Raw genomic sequence first — 17,520 nt, forward strand, 5'->3', positions numbered from 1 at the left:
TTTTGAGGGTCAATGTTGGCATCCCTTTTTGCCGCAAACTTCATGAAGTCCATAAAGTTAGGGTTCTTTGAATTCCTGAGGAAGCGTACACAGTCTTCGTTTGTACTGGTTGGGATAATTTGGGATTGGGAATCTGTTGAGGTCGGAGTCCCCACTCCAATAGAAGTGGGAACCAATTGCTCTTTGGCCAATTGGGGGCTACTAGAGCAGTGTCCCTTGAACGTCCTGAGTTTGTTCAGAACTTTCAAAAGAAGATTCACTGGAGGAAAGATGTAAATCTTCTTCCATTGATTCCAGTCTATAGCCATGGCGTCCGTGGCATAAGCCAGAGGGTCCAGGTTGGGAGCCACATAGCAAGGGAGTTTGTGATTCGACTCCGTGGCGAAAAGATCCACCTGAAGCCCCAGGACTTGCTGACAGATCCAATTGAATGACTGCTTGTTCAGGGACCACTCTGACTCTAGTGGGACTGAGTGAGATAGCGCATCTGCTATCACGTTCCTTACTCCCGCTAGGTGTGTGGCGGACAGGTGCCATTTGTTCCTGGCTGCCAGTGAGAATATGGCTATCATGACATGGTTCACATGGCTTGACTTGGAGCCTCCCCTGTTGATGCAGTGTACTACCACTGCACTGTCTAACACCAGCTTGATGTGAGATTTCTTGGCTAGTTGAAGTTTTTTCAAGGTGAGGAACACTGCCATAGCTTCCAATACAATGATATGGAGCTGGCGGAATGGAAGGGACCAAGTTCCTTGTACTTTCTTGTACTGAGAGTACCCTCCCCAGCCGCTTAGTGATGCATCTGTGTGGATAACTAATGCTGGCGGAGGGAACTGAAGAGGAATTGACTTCGACAAATTCTTGACCTCCGCCCAGGGGCGGAGGCGCTTGCGTAAGATCGCCGGGATAGCGGACAGCTTGTCCCGGGACCTGTTGTTTGTTCTTGAGCGCCAGACGCGGTTTATGTCTTTGAGCTTTGCTTTTAGCAGAACGTCCGTTACTGAGGCAAATTGTAGAGAGCCCAGGATCCTTTCCTGGCTCCCTCGAGACGTTTGCTTGCACTTGAGAAATTGTCTGGTTGCTTTGGCTATTTCTCTCCTCTTCAACGACAGAATTGATAGTGTGTGAGTTCAAGTCCCACTGAATGCCCAACCACTGAAAGCAAGACTCCGGTGTCAACCGGGACTTGGTCTTGTTTATCTGGAATCCTAAGTGTTCCAGAAACTGGATTACTTTGACCGTTGCTTTGTGGCATTCTTCGATGCTTGTGGCCCAAACGAGCCAATCGTCCAGATACGCAACTAACATTATTCCCTGAGACCTGAGTTCTTGAACCACTGTCTCCACCAATTTTGTGAAAATTCTGGGGGCTACATTGAGCCCGAAAGGCATTACCTTGAAGGAGAATGCCTGGTTCCCTAGCCTGAAACCTAGGACGGGCGGAAGTGTCTTGCTACTGGAACATGATAATATGCGTCTGTAAGATCGATAGAGGTGGTGACAGCCCCACGGGGTAGTAAGGTCCGCACCTGCGAGATAGACAGCATCCTGAACTTGTCTCAACGAATGAATAAGTTTAGACGGGACAAGTCTAGAATTATTCTTCGTTTGTTTGAGCCTTTCTTTGGCACACTGAACAAGCGACCTTGAAACTTTAAGTGCTTGACTCTTGTCACTACTCCTTTCTGAAGGAGTTCTTGGGCGTACTCTATCAATTCCGCTGTTGGTTGTTGATAGAAGATTTTGGATGGAGGAGGACCTTTGGTGCAGCTCCATCCTAGACCTTTGGACACAATGCTCTGTGCCCAGCTGCTGAACCTCCATCTGTGACGAAAGAGGAACAGTCTCCCTCCTACCTGAGGGTTCTCACTGGCTCGGGGAAGGGCGTGTCCCGCGCCCTCCTCGTAAGTGCTTACTTTGGCTGGATGCTCTTCCGCTGCCTCTCTGACGAAAGGCACCCCTAGCCCTGCTACCCCTGCCGAACCTGTTGAAAGGTTGAAATGACTGGCCTTCAAATACTGGGTTGAAGGCCGGGGAGACAGTGTTGGAGGTGGAGGCTTGGTTTTGAGGCGCCGTCAGCAGCAGAAACTGTTGCTGAGGCTGTGCCTTTGACGTCAATGGTTGCGGCACCTTAGAAACCGGAACCGCTTGCACCATTGTCTGTTGCTGTGGAGCCTTGAAAGGCTGGAATTTCCTAGGCTTCTTTGACTTCTTGGCTGAAGAAGTCTATTCGGATTTTCTTTTACTGGATAATCCCCAGTGAACTTTGAGACTCTGGTTGAGTCTTGTAGCCTCACATTGGACCGAGTTCACTACCGACTCTGGGAACAGCTCAGCACCCCAGATCGGAGCGGCCAATAATTTATTGGGCTCGTGACGGATGGTGGCCTCTTGCAAGACATGTTTCCGACAATTACGCCTTGCCACGATAAAGTCATACAAATCACATTGCACTGTATGCAAATGTGATTTGGCTATGAGCTTAAACAGAGGTTTGTCACCATACGTCACAGCTGAAACCTGTGTCTTGACAAGTGTATTGAGGGATCTGGATAGTCTCGTTTGGGCATCGAATTCGGCCTGAATGAGACTTGTCTGGAAGTCTAGGTAGCCGCTCACTAAATTGTGTGATGGCGCAGTCTGGTTTCAGTTTCCCGACCGAAAAGGAGGCCGGGAGATCTGACCATAGATCTTCCATACCAGGGAGAAGGAGCGATGTAGGCTCTGTTTCCCGGAGCTGCGGCATTGGCTCTTCTCTCATCGCGGCCTGCATTGTCAGCTCCGTCACCTTCGTAGTGAACGGGATGGGTGTTTCTCCGTCGACTACGAACATTATGAAAGCGCTTTTAAACGCTTAGACCCTGGTGTTTATACAGTCCCAATCCTCTAGGCTCCTCAGCCAGTCACGTTGGGCTTGATCCCGGGAGAAGATCACCGTCTCCTTAGGGATCTTATCTTCTCTCCTCATGGCCGCCTCCGTAAGGCGGGCATAACCGATGAAGGGGGGTTGCAAATTTGCTGGGTGAAACTCGAAGTCCTCAAACCTTCGAGTTCCACAGTCCGCCAACATCAGCATCCCGTCCTTAAAGGGGGCGTACGACGAGATCCTCCAAGGATTACTCGCCGTGTAAGGAGGGAGAGTATTGTAGTCCGGCATGGCTTGGGCTGCCATGCCGGGCTGTGCAAGACCTGTCGCGGGGTTCTCATGAAGACCTGCGATGAGGTTCTCCTGAGTGACCAGCCTATCCGAGATAGCCCGGATTGACTGGCCTGACTCCTCCAAGGAAGAAGAGATCTGGGATAGCATTTCTTGGAACTTGTCTTGAACCAAGTTCCCGACCAGACTACCCATTTGCTGCATAATGTTTGCAGTAAATGAGTCTGTGTCAAAGGGAGTGAGTTCCAGCTTCTCCCTGGGAGTCTTAGGACGGGCTCCTGTTGAGGTCGAAGGCTCAGGGTCGGGTAGGAGCTGAGCCTTGTCCTTAGAAGACTTTCCTCTAGAGCCTTTTGAATGTGAAGAAGTTCTAGGCTTTTCTCCTCCGGGATGGTGAGCCGGAGTTTTCTGAGAGCCACCCGAACTAGACTTCTTAGACAGAGTCTTGTGAAGCGTTTTGATATCACGCTTCCCTTTAACTTTAGGGATTGCCTGGGTGGACTTCGGTCTGACCGATTGCCCATCCTCGGAGAATCCCTGGAAGGAAGAAGGAGGAGGAACAGGAGAAGAAGATCTAGAATGGCTCAAGGGTAAACCTTGAGCCCCTACCAAACCTGCCTCACTCACCCTCCTACCTGCGGCGTCTACCGTCATGGGCTCAAGGTCCAAGTTGAGAGCCGCTACTTCTTCCATGACTTCTTGGCTACCCGGCTCCTCCACAGCTAATGCCACCTGCTCCTGAATGGTGGCGGTGTAAGGGGCCGCCGCCTCCGGGTCGACGTTCCAACCAAACCCGCCGACCCAGGCCTTCAGGGTGGTTTGGGCGGCGTCCTTGACAGCTTGAGCAGTCTGAAAGAGAGGGTCAGGATTAATATTTAAGGCTACTTAAGATTAACTTACGCTACCAACAGTAGATGATATATCACCCAAAAGGTTTTTATATATAGGCCAATAAATCACATGTGAGAAGGCTTGGAATCCCGAGATGTACTTACTCCGGAGGAGACCTGGTCCACCAACTCATAACAGATGGTGCAGCTCTCGTGGTGCCAGACAGCCAGCTCACCAAAGCGGATGGCGCAAGTAGAGTGGGTCCGGCAGACCTTGTGCCCACAGGGGTCCTGGAGGACGGCGTTGCAGCCCGACTCCTGGCAGTGGGTGGCATGTAAGTGAAATTATACATGAGTATCAACACTAACTAGTTGGACTAAGTCCATGAAGTGATATATCATAACACCGGAGTGCACCGGAGTTACTAGACAATTTAAGGCTTGGTCTCTACCTACTCTCCTGCCGTGTAATGTGGTGGGTGTCCGATAGAGTTGGTGAGGACGAAAAAATCACCGAAACAGAAGTACCTAATCTATACACCGGAACGAGGAGTACAAGAACGGCAGGGAGGATGACTCCGCCGTAAAATAGTATTAGAATAAGTAGGTGGTGAACCCGGGTGGTGAACGGGGTCTCCGCCGACTTAGCTAACATAAAGGATGTACATAAATAATAAACGTAAACATGCAACAGGTAAAAATACGTGGCGGAGCTCCTCTACAGTCACCAAACTTAGGGCCTGGCGGTGCCGGAGCCCCTATCTGCCGGAGCGGGAAGGATGGTGACTCGGGGTGAGAGAGAGCTCGGCTCGAGAACCGAGGAGATCCGAACGCAGCCGAGCCAGCCTCGCGTGTCCCCCTACTAACTCCTGTATCCCCCGCGTGGAGGGGGGGAAGAAGGGAGGGAGCTCAGATCGGTTGCCAGGGACAACGTGGGGGGAGGAAGCGTGAGGGACTGACGCTGGGTGGCTCAAGGTGATCGCCTGGCCTCGTCACGGACGTGGGGTGAGCCACGCGGTGAGAGACCAAGCGATCTGAGGTCGCCTAGGCCATCTTGAACCATCTCGAAAGGCATGAATACAAAAACATCCTATCGAAAACACGGGGGAAGGAAGAAAATCGAGGAGAAGAGAAAGAACAGTCCTGGAGAAGGTAGGTCGGGCCAACCAAGAAGAGAGGGCGACTAGCAACTCAAAGCAGCTGGCCTATGCTGATACGTAGGAACGTAGGCCGGTGGCCAGGGTGGCTCAGGACCAAAAGAAAGGACGTATGTCCTAAGGGAGCCTATCATAGACCTAAATACAAAGGAACATGCATGCATGAACTCTGAGCTAATAGGAGCAATGTAGGCTACGAGCTCGTGAGAACTCAAGGAAACCCCCGTGTAAAGATAAATGCATAAAAATAACACGTCAATACTGTAAAACCATAACAATAAACATGTACTGCTAAAATATCCGAGCACAATCGGTATAGGGGACCGAAAGAAGCACGAAATAATGAAACACGTGGGAGTGAGCCGCGCAGGGCGACTCGGTAACAAAGCCGTTCGGCTAAAAAGACATGAAACACTTCTAGCAGTACTTAACTTAGATGCAGCGATAGCTTGACGTTCCATGGTGTAATAAAATCCAAAAAGCGAGCACAAAACACAGAGCGAGAAAAACACAGAGCGAGAAAAACATGTGCGATCTGAGTGGTGCTAACAAAAAGGATGACCGGTAGAGGCGCTGGTGGTAGCGTCTGAGGCGCTAGTAGTAGTCGTAGCTGGGAGTGGGCCTTGCATCGGCCCCTCTCTGGTAGAGGGATTTCGAAGAGGGATGAGTCTAAATGGTAAGAGACCCGTGGTAGTGGTTTCACTCGCCCCAGAAACCATACCGACACCTTTTATATAAGGTGAGCGAGCCAGAATATTCTGGCATTTCCATTTTAGCTTTTTTCTCTGGTATGTTAGCATTAATTTACCTTAGAAATGTGTGGACATTTCACGTAGCGACACGGGCTGAGCCCAGAAAAGTGCTTTTTTGGGAAGTGGTCATATTCCGAGAGAGGTAGCCAATATGTTGCCACTTGGTCATTTACCCTAATAGGAGAATGCACTTTGAAGTGGTTTGTCAGAACAATGTTTGTAAATTGCCCAAGTATCTCGACATTAGTCAGGTTTTCTTTGTACAAGTTAGACGTGAAGTCAATTCTTTCAATGTAACTTGAAGACACAAAAACTCATATCTGATGTTCATATGTCATTACCCAAGAAAACTAGGAAGTATTTGGGACTTGAATATTTTCACCAACTCACGAGTCTGTATTTTAGAATTAAATTAATTTCCACATACTACACAAAAATACAAGGAATCATTCTCTTAGGCTTTTATCCCCATTCCAGCAGCAACAAGTGCTTATGTGGACAGATACAAGACCATGTAAACCCACCCTGACAGTAGCTCAGAATTGCACCTTAGATGCAGAACTTACTGCATTCCCAGCTCTAAAGTCAGAATGAGGATTGCATAAAACTAACTTTTTATTTCTTATTACTTTAACAATAAATGCTACCTATAAGAATAGTAAAGCTTTGTTTTTGGACACTGGTTCATAGGCAGATTTAGAATGAAATCACTGCAGTGTCTGGTAGCTATTATAGCCTTGACATTTCGAGAAAGAAGTACATTAACAGGTTTTTTTTTAATCTCCAGTTTGTCACTTGAGTGTGTTCTTAATATATGTATAAATAAACTATATGCTATAGATAGAGATTTACATCAGTGGTACAAGTTTGATATTATGGGGCTTTAAAACCATATGAGAATCCCCATTTCTGTGTATCATTAAATGGCAAAATTTATTTTAAAGCAAAATAGAGAACAACCAAAGAAATGGATGATAGAGAACAACCAAAGAAATGGATGATGAATGTGTATTACATAGTATACTGTCTGCATTAAATATCTTTTCAGTTATTATTGTTTATTCTTGAATTATAATTCCTGTATAATTGAAATGCAATGTCAGTTCCAGAGGTCCTTTATTCCTCACACCGTAGGACTGTGGAGCAGCTTCCCAGAGGAAGTCGTGCTATCGGAACTTCAGAAGCTCAAGTAAAGGTGCAATACATTACTTTCCTAATATGCTATTCTCCTTCATTTTAATACATTTTTATATATTGATCATTTTTTCCCCTTTTTTAATAAGTGGTCAGTCTTCTATTTGTCCCTTTACCTCGTCTTACATCTTCCTAATGAACACCGTGTTCTTTGGAAGCTTGAATTTCAAGTCAGTGGCCCCTGTGGGCTTGTTCCATATGAATAGGCTTTACCTTCTGAATGATGATAATATAGTATAATAATAATAATTAAAATTTTCCTCCTTTGTCTTTGTAGGCATGTCATGTTACCCAGTGATTTAGCAAAGTTGGTACCAAAGACACATTTAATGACAGAAACAGAATGGCGCAATTTAGGTGTCCAGCAGTCCCCAGGATGGGTACACTACATGGTTCACAGTCCAGGTAAATATATGATAACTGTTTTGATGTTTGTATACCCAAAAGTCTGCTTTTATGAAAACTTTATTATAGTATACTCACATGAGGTTTTTGTAAAATAAAAAACAGATTTTTCTCTATTATGCAAGACCTGAGTGCACACAATGCATTTTTTCCTTATGAGAAGAGTTAATGACTATTTGCAGTAGCTCTCTTGCTTGCCAAGAAAAACAGTCACTGAAATACATACTGTAATAGCCGCAGCTTAGCAAAAATATTATTACCATTTGGTTTTTATATCTGTCCTTTCCTTCCTTCTGTTTTGTTCATTTGCATCTGGTATAGTTCTTTGCTTGTGCTACTGATTCCCAGTCTTTTTAGCATTGTGTCCCCAGCTAACTTTGCTCATATCAGTTGGAAAGGCTCCCATTATCCAAGTTTGAGGTTTTTTTCAGCAGCTTGTATAAAGCTAAAGAATCAGTAAACTTGCAAAATTTTATCCATGATTCCAACCTCTGGTAAGGTAAAAATAAAATACTGAAAGTGATTGATGATTTCAGATTAGTTAATTAAATTGTTGTTGGTAATTTCTTGTGCAATAGTGTATCAATAAATATATAGTACTTGTACTACATTTTATGAACCAAAATAAGTAAATTTGTCAATTTTGTTAGAAAATTTTGTCGCACGAGGTACAATGCCAATTTTTTATCAAGAAAAGTATTGTGTGACAAATAACTGAAAATATTTATTTTATCCAAATGCAGTACAGTATACTATTCATATTAGAATGTGTTACCAGTCTGACTTGAGTCTAGAGGTCGGTCATTGATTGCTTTGCTATGAACACGTTTGCATTTCATTCTCAGTTGGATGGAAACTTAATGGTTAATGTTTGATTCCATCAGAGACTGCAATCCATGCTTTATTGTGGACCAGAAGCATGCCTATTTCCAAATTACCATCCATCAGGACTCAATAGAGTACCTATGCTTCACTTACAAAGAGAAAATCTACCATTTTAGAGCTCTGCTGTGTACCATATAGTGCTTTACCATTGCTCACACAGTTACTCTCCCATCCTTGGAGGTACAGTTCCTCCAGGATTGGGACTTGTTTTCTCTTCCTTTGTCAGAATCTGGGGATTGTTGTAAACTGGGAAAAGTCAGACCTTCCATCCAAGCAGCAGACAAAGTACCTAGGCATGCTGATCAATGCATTAATGCCAAAAGCCTTTAACCCTCTTACGCTGAAGCGGTAAAAAAAAAAATTGTCTCCCGTGTGCCGGAGGTGTTTCAGAGTGAGCGCGGAAGCGGAAAAAATATTTTTTTCAAAAAATCACACGCGCTTAGTTTTCAAGATTAAGAGTTCATTTTTGGCTCCTTTTTTTGTCATTGGCTGAAGTTTAGTATGCAACCATCAGAAATGAAAAAAATTATCATTATCATATATAAATAATGCGATATATGATAGCGCAAAAACGAAATTTCATATATAATTGTATTCAAATCGTGCTATGCGCAAAACGGTTAAAGGTAACAAGTTACTTTTTTTTTGTAATGTACACTAAATTGCGATCAATTTGGTATATAACACATTGTAAAACGATAAAAGCAACACAGAGAAAATATTATCACAAAATAATGCATGAATTTGTAACGTGCGGACGTAAACAAATATTTTTTTCAAAAATTCACCATAAATCTAAATATTGTCCTAGAGACTTCCAATATTGCAATACACCCCCTGAACACCTGAATAAGCCCTGGTCAGTTACCAGCCCGAACCATCATTTATTAAAAATTTACCAAATCTTTGGTTAAAATAAACGATCAGTGTTGCCAATCTCCTGGCAAACACCCTCGTTACCTAGTTACCAGCCCACCGCTGGTAGCCCTGCCTCACGGGCCGGTCACACCTGCCCTCTCACGTCAATCACTTATCGTTCGCGGTGGAGTACAGATGTATCCACAGCGAACTCCTTTTTGGTCTTGCCCGGCCTTCATTTGCACCTTTGATTTGATTGATTTTGGTGACGAATTACGCATCCCTTTGGATTACGGTTGGATTGCTCTTAATACCTTGTCATCAGACATTGATTCTGCAAAAGAAGAAACAACACAAGCTACGACAACGACTACTGCATTCTCGGCCACGACATCACAGAAAACGACGAGCGGAAGTTCAACAACATATCGTCTTAGCCAGCAATGCAAGAAAAGGATGAGTACCCTATGACACTATAGTCATTCCTTATGCGTAAATTGTAGGCCTGTTCAACATAATGTAAAGACCAGATGTTTGGAATGTCAGGAGTGGTCTTTGGACCAGATGTTAGGGTATCTCAAACATAGGAAAGGTCTCGTATTAAGAAGTAAGTGTAGGCAGGAAGAGACTAACGTAGATCAAGATAAAGACTTAGAGACAGTGCTCTTTAAGAGACTTGAGAGTAGGCTGACATCGAGTATGACATCTCTGTTACCGATTTATGTCAAGATTAAGTGAGGATAGATCGAGCAATAGGGATACTGAAATTACTAATCGTTCTTTTCCAGCTCCCCTGCCTGTTCCAGAACCAGCCCTAACCGGTGCTGGGGGTTATGGGGATCCGCAAGCCCACAGGGCAGGATCCGCCGTCCCCCTGGCGCGGAGCAGGCAGTGTTGGCAGCAGATTCCCCTTCCCTCGATGTGTAAGTTCTCAGGATGATAAAAACTTAGGTCAGATATAGACGAGTAGGGATAATAGGCTACATAGTGTTTAGTTTAGGAAGAGAAGTGCAGGCTTCTTTGGGTCGGTTTTCTATTAAAAGTAGTAGTTTATAGAGGCACAGTGTCCTTAGAGCATCTTTAGGCTTTTTCCTGCTTCGAGTTCCTTGCATCAGAAGCTTTTAGGCCATGGTTGGTCTTTCAGATATGCTCCTTCGTCTTTAAGGTTACTTTCCTCTACTTATACGATACGATAATTGTTAATATCAACTAATTCTCCGTTCAATGCATATTGACTTACGATATTCAGTATGGAGAGAAATCGAATAAAATTAACTACGGTTAGCCTAGTGTTCACGATGATATATCGTATGCATATTCAGTAGCCTAGCCTAGCCTAAAGTATTCGCTGTACAACATATCGGTAGTTATTTTTATATTGGCTAACGCTGTAGGCTCAAGGCATTCTGACTTCGGATAATTCAGTACAGGTGTAATTGAAAACGAACGAGAATCCGATCTGAGGATAATTAATATGAATGTAATCGAACAGAATGAAGATCGGATTCTGTCCGACTAAAGCATTATAATTGTATTATATGTATCATCATATTAGCGTAGTATAAACACTAACTCGGCAGTCATTCACGCTGGAATCAGCGGATGACGAATACGGGTTTGCGTCGCCATATCCATCTCATTCTCTCCTGATTGCCTAAAATGACTAACGTAACAACACTCTCACTTATCTCACTTATGCCAAGTTTGTACAAACGTCTTGAAGGAGACTTGTGTTCAACTATGTTGACATTTAACATAGGCAATGAGGTATCTATCTTGGGGCATATAATCAGATGTCAGATATAAGGAATTCGTATGTATGACGTCTTCATACGTTTAACAGACTATTGCTGTCAGTAATTACATTGCGCTTATGTCAATTACAGTTACAAATTATTACCAGTCGTATTATCAAATTACAATGACAACTGAAATTAATATTAGGCCTAATAAAGTTAATTTAATTACCTTTAAATATTATTTTATTACTTTTCAATTAAATTACAATTACACTAGCTTGTCGTCAAACAGCACTATTGTAAGGTGTGGCTTAGACAGACAAGGATGCCGGCTAGTCTGTTTTTTTTCCTTGGCTCCAGATTCAACCATATCACTTGGTCTCGGCTAATGTTTTTGTCCCTAGTTAGCATATTAATGAATATCTGGATACTTAACTTATGGAACGAAGTCATACTGTTCGTTTTACGATGTAATTTAAGACCAAAATTTGACTGATACGTCTCATTGGAAGCTAGTTTTTCCCTCGGGTTAGATGGCGTTAAATTTAGGATTCCGTTCGTTTTTCACTCGTTTTCATAGGTATTACGAACCTTACACTTTATATACTTTATTAATCCTTTGTCTGTGTGAAAACAACAGTAATGAGCTCTTTCATGCTATTAGTTTCTTTTACCACGGCTGCGTTTGAATTCATACAAAAGCTCGGGACTTCTGTCCAGGTTGCTGATGCACGTAATTTTGCCTTATTAGCTTCAGCTGCATTTATAACATGAATACAGTAATTACCGTCGCACGCGGATGAATACAATAACGGATGTTGCTATCGGATTCAATTACTGTCACACGCTGATCAATACAATAAAGTGATGTTGTTATAGGAGTCGATTGCATTAGCAACAAGTTCTCGTTCGGTTGTTCATAGCTGTACGGAGTTATACGAGTATATTATCGTTAAGATAATACCCTTTTAACTTAGAAGAGGGTGCAATTTACGGAGGTGGAGATGTTAGACGATTGTAATTTCTCTCTCGTCTCACTCTCTCTACTCTCTCTCTCCTCTCTCCTCTCTCTCTCTCTCCTGATTTTATATTCTCTCTTTATCCTAGACGATTGTATCTCTCTCTCTCTCTCTCTCTCTCTCTCTCTCTCTCTCTCTCTCTTACTTTTCTGATTTCATATTCTCTCATCCTATTTTCCACGCTCTCCTAACACTGGACTCATTGTGCAACAGAGGTTTTTCTTCCTGTCACACCTTTTCAAACTTTGTCAATTTCCCTTCAGCGCTGACTGACCTCATAGGTCCCAATACTCGGCCTTTGGCCTAAATTCTATTTGTAAACCCAACAATCTTGCTGTCTGAGTTAGTATTAGAGTAGGGAGCGAATATTCGGAATATGTATAAGGTATTCATGATATGATATATCACGAGAGGATTTTAAGTATTAGGACAGATAGGAAAGAAGATGTCTGGGTCTATCTGAGGGTATTCTTCCAAGTGCCAACCAGGCAGAGTACAGACAGGCAGGTACAACACTACAAGAGAGGACATCACTACGATTGACGTGCGACGCACCGATGGACATGGTTGTCTCCTCCGTACATGAAGGCTAAGGCCACTGGGAGTCTTCAGTTTTTCCTCCATACATGAAGGCCGAGAGCCACATGGGAGGTCTTCAGATTCCCTCCATACTGAAGGCCGAGGAGCCACATGGGGAGGTCTTCAGATTCCCTCCTATGAGAGGCCCCGAGAGCCACATGGGAGGTCTTCAGTTTTTCCTCTACTCAGGTGAGGCACATAGCCAGCTGAGAGGAAACACGTTTGTATCCCTCCCGCACTCAATGAGTTTTGACCTTAGGGTAGAGGTGCAGGGAGTTTTTCCCTCCACATATGGGAGGCCTAGAAGGCCACACATGGGAGATTAGTTTGGACGAGTGACAAATGAACTTGAGACTGACCCGCGTACTCAATTATATTGACTGACAACTGGTACAGTGGAGGGCCGGGTAGATTTGATTCCCCACCTCCAAATTAATGTTATTAATCGGGCTTATTCAGGTGTTCAGGGGGTGTATTGCAATATGAAGTTTTTATTGTAAAACTAATATTGTAATACCTACCTGAACACCTGAATGATTCCCACCCTCCTCCCCTCTCATACAGAGTTATTGAGTTATGATTGACGTGAGAGGGCAGGTGTGACCGGCCCGTGAGGCAGGGCTACCAGCGGTGGGCTGGTAACTAGGTAACGAGGGTGTTTGCCAGGAGATTGGCAAATTTTTAATACATGATGGTTCGGGCTGGTAAGTGACCAGGGCTTATTCAGGTGTTCAGGTAGGTATTACAATATTAGTTTTACAATAAAAACTTCATTTCTTTCAAAATGAAGACAAATGATTGAATATTACTATACTGTAAGAGTATTAGCTTACAATTGCAGTTTTCGACCATATCTGACGAGTTAAAGTTGACCGAATGTAGAATTTTTTTATATATATATTTTTTATATGCAATTATTTCAAAAATAAGAAAAGCTACAACCTTCAAATATTTTTTGTTTTATTCTACATGAAATTGCGCACATTTTCATATATAAAACTCTATGAAATGCCTAATATGAAACGGAGCAAATATTCCGAGAATAGGACGTACGCATTTCGGAGATTTGTGGCGGAGAATCCGCGCGCGGAGGGAAGGAAAGATTTTTTTTTAAATTCACCATAAATCTAAATAATTTGCTAGAGACTTCAAATTTGTTTCAAGATGAAGATAAATGACTGAATATTACTAGACTGTAAGAGTTTTAGCTTACAATTGCATTTTTCGACCATTTCGGTAGAGTCAAAGTTGACCGTACATGGTTTTTTTTCTATTTATCGTGATATATATGCAAATATTTCAAAAATGAGAAAAGCTACAACCTTCAATTATTTTTTGTTGTATTCTACATGAAATTGCGCACATTTTCATATATAAAACTTTATGTAACGGCTAATTTAAAATGGTGCAAACATTACCACAATCGCACATATGATTTTTTCGGAATAGTTACCGCGTGGACGTAAAGAAAATGTTATTTTTTTCATAAATTCACCATAAATCGAAATATTGTGCTAGAGACTTCCAATTTGTTGTAAAATGAAGGTAAATGCTTGAATATTACTAGAATATAAGCGTTTTAGCTTACAATTGCGTTTTTTGACCATTTCGGTAGAGTCAAAGTTGACCGAAGGTTGAAATTTTGGCAATTATCGTTATTTATATGAAAATATCTCAAAACTGATAAAAGCTACAACCATGGGTTGTTTTTAGTTGTATTGTGCATGAAATTGCACACATTTCCATATATAAAACTATATAACGGCTAATTTTAAAATGGTGCAAACATTACCACAATCGCATGTATGATTTTTTTTGGAAGAGTTACCGCGCGGACGTAAGGAAAAAGTTTTTTCATAAATTCACCATAAATCGAAATATTGTGCTAGAGACTTCCAATTAGTTGCAAAATTAAGGTAAATGATTGAATATTACTAAAATATAAGAGTTTTAGCTTACAATTGTGTTTTTCGACCATTTCAGTAGAGTCAAAGTTGACCGAAGGTTGAAATTTTGGCAATTATCGTTATTTATATGAAAATATCTCAAAACTGATAAAAGCTACAATCATGAGTATTTTATTGTTGTATTCTACATAAAAATGTGCACATTTTCATATATAATACTTCATGTAATGGCTAATTTACAATGGTACAAAAATTATGTCAAAGTGACGAAATAATTTCCGAGATGTGTCACAGATACTTTTTAGTGCGGCAAGAAAGAAATTCGCGCTTGCGCGCCTGCGTAATGATTGTAAACAAAACAACACCTTGATCCGTGAACTCCCAGCATCCCCCAAGGCGCGTGATTCAAAAGTTTTAGGCTGGTAGGCCTATAAGTATTTTTCAGCGAATTTAAAAAAACTTTTGTAAGTCGACGTAAAATACGTCCAGTCGGCCCACGGGAGACAAAAAATGTTGACGTAAAATACGTCCAGTCGGCGTAAGAGGGTTAATTTAGATTCTCAAATCAGCAGTTAAGGGAGATACCAGTACAGTTTCTGTCTGAATAGGAACAACCACCTTGGCTTTGTAGGTCATTCTTGGTAACTCCACCTGCTGTTGTCACTGAAGTAAGAAGCAACACTGGTTACCTGCTGTGTATTTTCCAACCCTCTTTGTGCCCCTCAACTGGGAGATAAAGATCAACATGGCGTGATAGGTGGATGATGGGAAATCATTGTGGGAGTTCCTCCTTGCTCCCCTCCTCTAGAGATGCTTGCTTTCTAGGACTCATTGAAGGAGGGTGGGATGTACCTGAACAGCTCATTTGCTTTGATAGTGTGTGCAGGAGATGACCTTCACCTGCACATCATGTCAACATTCTGGCAATGTAAGCAATGCCTTTGGCACCAATTCAGTTAGTTTGTCACTCAGTGTTGATGGGTGACTAAACTCCCATTGTTTTGTATTTCCACCAATAAAGAAGAAAAGTCTGTCTTCCTGTCTGTGAGTAGGTGAGTCAGGTGCTTAAGTGGGTGGTTCTTCTTGCTTAAGGTTTAGTGAGCTGTATGGCTGAACAGAATGTATTGTTGTTCTACTTCCCCATTCAAACTCGTTAGATGTTGTGGAGGATGCCTTTTAGCACCCAAGAGATGACCTCAATACAGTAGTGCCTCCGGTTACGAAATTAATCCGTTACTTCATAACCTGATTTTTTCACATCTAGAACTACTTTTTACATGTAAATTGCCTAATTCATTCCAAGCCCTACAAAAACCCCACAGTAAATTTTATAATAAAGTTAATTTGACCAATAAACAATGAAATACAACAATTTGGACCATTCAGTACCTAACCTAACCATGACTGTACCTGTAAATACAGTGTATTAGTGTACAGGGTACAAGAAATACTGTACGTACATGTTCGTACATATGTAGTAAAATGTAGAACCTTACCTTTCGAGTGAGGCGATGTTCGAAAGTGGCGACAGAGGAGGAGAACAAATGGCAGAAAACATGAACACTTAACTTTATGAAAAACATTAAAAAATGGTGGAAAACATTAACACTAAACTTTACGAAACACATTAACAAATGGCAGAAAATATTAACACTTCACTTTACGAAAAACTTAAATTTTATGTATGCCACTTACCAAGTAGTTACATAGCTATAGTTTCTAAAATTGTCAGCAGCTAGAATTTTTGAAATTCATGGTAGCGCTAGTTCGCCCACTATCAGGGGAGTGAGGAACCAACACTGTATGAAAATCAGTTCTTTCTGCTGGCTGGTATTGTTAACACAGTTTCAGTAGTCAGCGGAATTTTTAGAATTCTTTACCGTCGCTCATCATTGGTAGCTTTTGTTTTCGGTGATTAGCTATTTAGGATTTCAAAGTTTTAAATTTTTTTGCACCGAAACTCAAAAGTTTTGAATTGGTCTACATAATGTCAGACACTAGTACATCTGGGATTAGGTATTGCAGTAAAGGCTGCAATACATACTAGGATTGCTAAAGCTGGTAATGATCCACATTCAGTTTGCACAGGTTGTAAGGGACAGACTTCTACACCAGATCAAACATGTGGAGAATGTATTAATTGGGATCAAAGAACTTGGAAGATCTTGACTAGTTACACGAACAAGATAGAGAGAGAGATAAAAAGAGAAAAGGGGCTTCTAGAGCTAAAGCAAAAAGCTTAGTTAGTCAGGAATTGTCCAATGATAATTTGTCTCTTTCTGAACCTTCTCCACCACCTGTCATTCCCAGTCCTAATCTTGGCTCTCTCATACCCGTACCCGATGCTGTGGCCAATTTAGAGGCAAGAGTAGATCAGAAATTTTCGATCATGCTCCAAGCAATGGAGAAATTAGGAGCGTTCGTGAATACCCTAATGGACAAGGTAAGTGGTGAAGTAAGTGCAAGTGTTGTGGAGGAGGTGGCTGTTCGGCCAACTGATTCTCCTAGGCAAAGGTCCCTGTCAAACTCCCCAGAACCTGGGAGGAGGCATACTTGTAGCCCAAGGGAGGTCAGTGGGGTCTGCCCACGAGCAGTTGCCCCCTCAGGAAATTCTGTTGACAAAGCCCAGATCGCAACAGAGCGCCATTGGAAAGGCGTCTCTAAAGGAGTACCGCTTTCATCTAGTGCTTCTAGCTCCGGGGAGTCCTCTCCCGAGCACCAGTGGCGTTTCCATGACAAGTCCCGTCCATTGAAAATGAGGGCTCGTAAGTTGTCTCCCTCTCCAGTCCCCTGTAAAAAGGCTAGCTCTTTCCGAAAAGAACAGCCTTCGTGTAGTTTTTGGGACTCTACAGAGAGATTCTCTCAGGATACGGCAGGAGAGGGATGTCGTAGTGAGAGGATCGCATCCTCTAAGTCTAAGTCGTTGTCAAGAAAGTCTTCCTCCGGCAGACTTTCATAGGTGAGGTGTATTGGGAAGAGTAAACTTCCGGAGATGTCTTCAGCACCTGTCCACACCTCTAATGCTGAAGGACAGGTAA

General features: G+C 42.6%; 1 long non-coding RNA gene across 2 annotated transcripts in view; it reads left to right on the plus strand.

The window, feature by feature from the left end:
- Nucleotides 1-17,520, plus strand: part of LOC135216910 (uncharacterized) — a 58,828-nt gene that overhangs the window by 15,941 nt on the left and 25,367 nt on the right. The window contains exons 1-2 of one of the 2 annotated variants that reach the window (XR_010314963.1): nt 7,067-7,091; nt 7,368-7,495. This is a non-coding gene — a long non-coding RNA (uncharacterized LOC135216910). Of the gene's footprint in view, nt 1-7,066; nt 7,092-7,367; nt 7,496-17,520 lie in introns of those variants that run through there. The other variant, XR_010314962.1, reaches the window with a different exon arrangement.

The sequence above is a fragment of the Macrobrachium nipponense genome, chromosome 6 (genome assembly GCF_015104395.2).
Source record: "Macrobrachium nipponense isolate FS-2020 chromosome 6, ASM1510439v2, whole genome shotgun sequence".
Taxonomy (NCBI): Eukaryota; Metazoa; Arthropoda; class Malacostraca; order Decapoda; family Palaemonidae; genus Macrobrachium; species Macrobrachium nipponense.